Genomic DNA, 6000 nt, shown 5'->3' on the forward strand with positions numbered 1-6000 from the left:
TAAATCACCGTTATACCCTAAGGACCGCTGAGTTCGAATTTCGTGAAAATCGGCCTAAAACTAACAGACAAGATGGCCGCCCCTCGTTCCTAAATAGCGTAAAAATATGTTATATCAAGGTTGTGGACCCTATAGAGGTCACAATTTTTATCCGATTTTGTTGAAACTTGAAATGTAAGTTTATAACCCAAAGATCTCGGTTCCTTTCGATATTCGGCATATTGGATAGTAACTTCCTGAATTATGGCCCCTGATTGTACGAAAAATGGCGTTTTTAGCTCGTGGATCCTCTAGAGGTCATAATTTTTATCCGATTTAAAAAAAAAACGTTTGAATATATCACCATTACACCCTAAGGATGGTTGAATTCGATTTTCGTAAATATCGGACCAAAGCTGACAGACAAAATGGCCGCCCCTCGTACTCAAATAGTGTAAAAATATGGTATATCAATGTTGTGGACCCTCTAGAGGTCACAATTTTCTTTTGATTTTTATGAAACTTGAAATGTAAGTTAATAACCCGAAGATCTTGGTTCCTTTCGATATTCGGCATATTGGATAGTAACTTCCTGAATTATGGCTCTTGATTGTACGAAAAATCGCGTTTTTAGCTTGTGGTCCTTGTAGAGGTCGCAATTTTTATCTGATTTAAAAAAAATGTGTAAATATATCACCATTACACACTAAAATGATGGATCCTTTTGATAATCGCGGATACCCGAACTTAACTTCCTGTCATGGATTATGGGCCCTTATTGTTTGAAAAATGGCATTTTTAGCTTGCGGATTCTCTAGAGATCACAATTTCTTTTTCCGATTTTAAATATTTCACCATTCCACCATAATGACGGTTGAATTCGAATTTCGGGAAAATCGAAATGAAACTGCCCAACAAAATGTCCGCTCTTTGTTCGCAAATTGTGTAAAAGTATGCAATACGAAGGTTGTCAACCCTCCATGGGTCACAATTTTTGTCCGATTCTGATGAAACTTAAATCTATCTTTATATCCCAAAGATCTCAGTCCCTTTTGATATTTGTGCATTTCAGACCATAACTTTCTGGATTATTGCCCCTGATTGTACAAAAAATCCCGTTTGTTTTTAGCGTGTTCTCTATCCATCTCTTGCAAAATGTGGGCGTATCCTGCCTGGCAGCCCCTGGTTGGAACATTAAAATTAACGAAAATTGGTATAAAAACACATATTAATGACATATTATTGTATATAAAGTGATATATATTCACGTTTTAAAAGACAATTATTGTAATTTCTAATTAATTATGTTCGGTGAAATACGTAAACAGTTCAAATTGAACGACAGTAGTTTACGCTTGCTTAGTCCATTCTACGTAGACATTTTAGATCTCCACTTTGAAGTTTTTGTAGTGATAATTCACAAGCTCCGAATCTTGAAGATGTTAATTCCGACCATATTGAGCACCGTCGGCTTGTCGAATATGTCGATAGCAGCATCAAATATCCCTTGCGGCGGGCCATCGGGCCCGACTAAGAGTCAGACCTAACTACCTTATATATAAGATCGTAACATTAATACAAAGGGGGCCAGACCGCGAATGTTCGCCAATTTACTTCTAACATTAACCATAGACGCTTCCCTGCAAAGACATTGTGTCCTTTACCCAAATCTGTACAAAGCCTATTATGTGGCTTCTTTTAGCAAGTTTCTTAGGAACCATTCGTCTTCGATTACACCCTAGGTGAAAACGGACGTAAATCCCCAGGAACGAACGAACGAATTATCCCTTAACCAATTTCGGCGATTTCAGATACATAAACCAAATGAAAGTTCAAGTTGATTGCTGTGTATTAGGAATTCGTACTTGCATTTTATAAAATGTGCAGACTTTCGGGCAAACCAACCCCTCATCCACCCTAAACCAAAGAATCCCGATACGCCCATGACACTATATTCACTTATTACAGTCATTACAGCAATTTTTATTATCCATTGTCCAATGTCACTAGGTACATACATCTTATTCACTTCAGACAATATCTAGTGGTTGTTCAACAGACTCGTGCTCTTCAGACATCTAGCGATTGTTCCACAGGCTTGTTCAGTTCTCTCTATAGAGACAGTATCTAGCGGTAGTTGGAAGAAACACAAGAGTCAATATGTCCGTCATATTAACGTTGATTTTATTTAATGTTTTACTTCCAGAAGTTTGGCTACAAAAAACACTCAGATGTACTAATCCAGGACTGATTAAACCTTTACAGATCGGATGGAGATTACAGTCTAAATATATAGAGACCTTTTTATCAGACGGTTTGATGCATTGCTCCAGAGAATGTGTTTATCATTCCAACTGTCTGTCTTTTAACTTTTATGAATCATTGGGAAGATGTGAATTGAACAGAGAAACATCAAGTAGTACAAACAATCTAACCCAGGTTCCAGGAATCCTGTACGGTAAAAAAGCGGACTGGAATTCGATAGTTGCTGGAGATTGTGCTCATATTACCTGTCGAAGGAATCATAAATGTGTTCCGGTAACCAATGGCACTGAGTGTGTTTTTGTAGACTGCGGTGTGCCCCCCAATATGACTTTCGGTTTTATTGTTCAATTTTCTGGAACAACGATTGGTTATAGGACTACGTACGGTTGTTCTGGCACGACCACTAAAGTTGTATTAACATGTAATGAGGATGGGCTATGGAAAGGAATTCCGTGTAATTCATCACTCATCAGCAAATCACAATTTGATTTGGCTTTAACAGATTATATACCTTACCCTAATTGACGGCAAGTGGAAGAGAGAAAATGGGCCATTTGGGGATGATCATGGAATATATTAATATCAATATTTTGCTTGCACACAAGGATCTGTCGACGTGGAAGGCAACCCTCATGGCGTACAAGCCTGGGATCATAACCACGCCACTTATGACAGACCCTAGAAGCTAGAGTACACGTGTTTAAACAATAGTTATTAATTTTAAAAAAAAATTATTACTGTATTATAAAGACACCAACATTATCTAAACTTTGTGCCTGCTAGCCTCTTTAGTCCCAAACATCCAGGAATCCAGATGAGTTTTTCCATACCGCTTATAGTTATAAACTATGTTTGAATCGGGCCATTTATAAACAGTAGTGCATGGAATATTTATTACGGTTATTCACTATGTTTCTTTGACCGTTTTACTTTGGATATTTATAATCTATATTAAGGACGAGTATAATCTATATTTCTAAAAACGTTTAAAGTTACAATTTCATATTTTTAAGTTATATTTTTAAAATGTATTGAAATAAAGCCCTAAAATAGATGGTATCTATAAACAGTCCTACCTTGTTAAAGAATAATCCTATTAATCCTATAATTCACTATTGCCAGTTGAGAAATTGGCAAAAATATCATTTTCAACTTCAAATTCAAACGTTTGAAGATAGCTTTTCCATGGTGGAAAATAGAAAACAAGGGAGATAATTGTGTTATTATTTCCGTTTTAAGTGTGACAATGGCGCCTATGATCATATAATAGTGAGTTGACAACCTATTGAGAAAAAGACATAGAAATAATTATGTTTTGACTTTTTTAGAAAATATGATATTCTCGCTTTAAAAGCGTGCATTAAAAGGGGCATTAGGTAAAATTAGATAAAGAGCTGACAGTTCTCGCTATAATAGTTAAAAATAGTAATTAACAATGTCTCGATTATCCATTTTTACGTTAAATTATCCATCACAAAAGGGAAATTCAAATCCAGTAAAGATCGCAGGCTAACGATGGCATCGAGAGTTGATTATGGCCTGGATCAGTTAATTAATGTCTAATGAATAATTTAGATAACATTTCAGGCCCAAAGAAAGAGCCGCAATAGGCAAATTTAGCTCTTGCATAATGCATGTTTAACTATGTCCCTAATAAACCGTTTTTTCTATAGACATTTATAATATATATTTCTAAGGACATTTATAGGCGTGTATTAACTATGTTCCTAATAAACCGCTTTTCTATAGAATTTATAATCTATATTTCCAAGGACGTTTATAAGCGTGTATTAAATATATCCCTAATAAACCGTTTTTCTATAGAATCTATAATCTATATTTCTAAGGACGTTTATGTCCCTAATAAACCGCAAACTTGTATTAATTATGTCCCTAATAAACATTTTTTTTTATAATATTTAGAATCTATATATTTCTAAGGGCGTTTATAAGCGTATCCGCAATATATCGTTTTTCTTACAGAATACATAAACTGTGTCCTAAGATATTTGTTTTTACAAACTGTGATCATTAGGGCGTTTTATAGATCGAGTGCAGTAACCCCTTTCACTCAACTTGGAGCCACGATACATCGGTGAGGGATAGGTCTAAATGTAAAGGCCCACTGCAGATTTCGTCAAGGTCGCGAGAAGTAAATAGGGTTAGGGCGCGTGATTGTTGACGAGATTGTGCGTTAGGGTAGGTCTAGGGGTAGGGTTAAGGGGAACTTTGACCAAATCTGCAGTTGGCCTTAATATTTAGACCTAACCCATCGGTGAGTATGGGGCTGGTTTCATTAACCTAGTAGCCGTACTAGCCTAGGTAACTGATCCACCTAAATAACAGTATACAAGTTATATTTATAGCACGGCTTTCATGAGTTAACAAGTAAACCAGCAAAAGTGTGCAATAACATTGAACATGTCTAGTTATTGCACGGTTAAGCTCCACCCAATCTACTAAAGGGAGAGAGAGAAATGGGGTTTAACGTCCCCTCGACACAAACTAGGTCATTTCAGGACTAACATATGGTTTAATTTTATTTCAATAATTCGCTTGCGCGTAGGGGTCTTTAGCAGTGGGGGAAACCGGAGGACCTGGAGAAAACCTACTCCTTTTCAGGTACAACTTGGGAATCGAAACAACGCCATTTGACTCAATGACAGACTTTATGATACAGCGGGCACTCGCTAACCATTCAGCCATCCCCCCCCCCCTTTACTAAAGGGAAAACAATCTGCTTATTTAACGAAAAGATCAAAAGAAGATTTCTCATCTATGTTACAAATTCCAGTTATTATTTTGTTACTATGAAGCGTGTAAATATGAACTTTGTGAGTGTTGATTATATATTCGGATCCAAATATGCGACACAAATCACAACATCCAGATTTTTCAAAGTTTTTGTGGGTTATCCGCAAACTCCACACCAGGTCCCCCTCTAACCAAATTTCCAGCGTCCGCCACTATTTCCCGGCCTCAACCCAGATGTTTGCCAAGAAGGTTCCCCCTTGTCCGTTGTGTCATCTAGTCGTTCCAGTGTATGGCTTGTCAAAGGTACACTGACAGTCGGATATTGAAATATCCCTCATAGCACACAACCGGGGTCCCGTGTACACATTGACGAGCACGTAAAATATCCCTTGGTAGTTGGAACTCGATGTAACAGTAGGCCGTAGCGGCGCTAACCGGGCAAAATGTCACCCACAGCACACTGTATGGCGAATGCCCATCTTCCTTAGCCCAGTCGGAGCCGAAGAGTAGGACGTTAAACCACACAATGTAACTAATAGGGCCAAATAAAGAAAATACGTGTGTTGACGGGGGGTCTAGATGTAATTAATATTTTAATAACCTACGTCGACACTTGCATTCTATAGCCTTTGTGATTTCATGAAGATACCGTAAAGTGTGTATTAATTATTTCCTAGCATTTCTAGCTGAATTACTGCAAAGATGCACACACAAACCGACTTATAGAACCTGGATAATAAGGAAAAAGTTTAGGGTCGGCGATATGGGCTAAACAAAATAGGTAATTATTTTATTCATTTTTTAGGGGGTGGGATGGTGGGCTAAGTTAACTCGACATTTTTTTACGTTCTATCATAAATAAAGAGTTCTGTCATTTTAGATAGGGCTGTGCTGATATTGTTACTTGAAGGGTTTAGTGGAGTAGAACGGAACGATACCACTGGGGATACTGAGAATGTATTTTTACATGAACAGTAATAGGTTAACAACTAATAACCATAT

The sequence above is a fragment of the Patella vulgata genome, chromosome 8, assembly GCF_932274485.2.
Source record: "Patella vulgata chromosome 8, xgPatVulg1.2, whole genome shotgun sequence".
Lineage (NCBI taxonomy): Eukaryota > Metazoa > Mollusca > Gastropoda > Patellidae > Patella > Patella vulgata.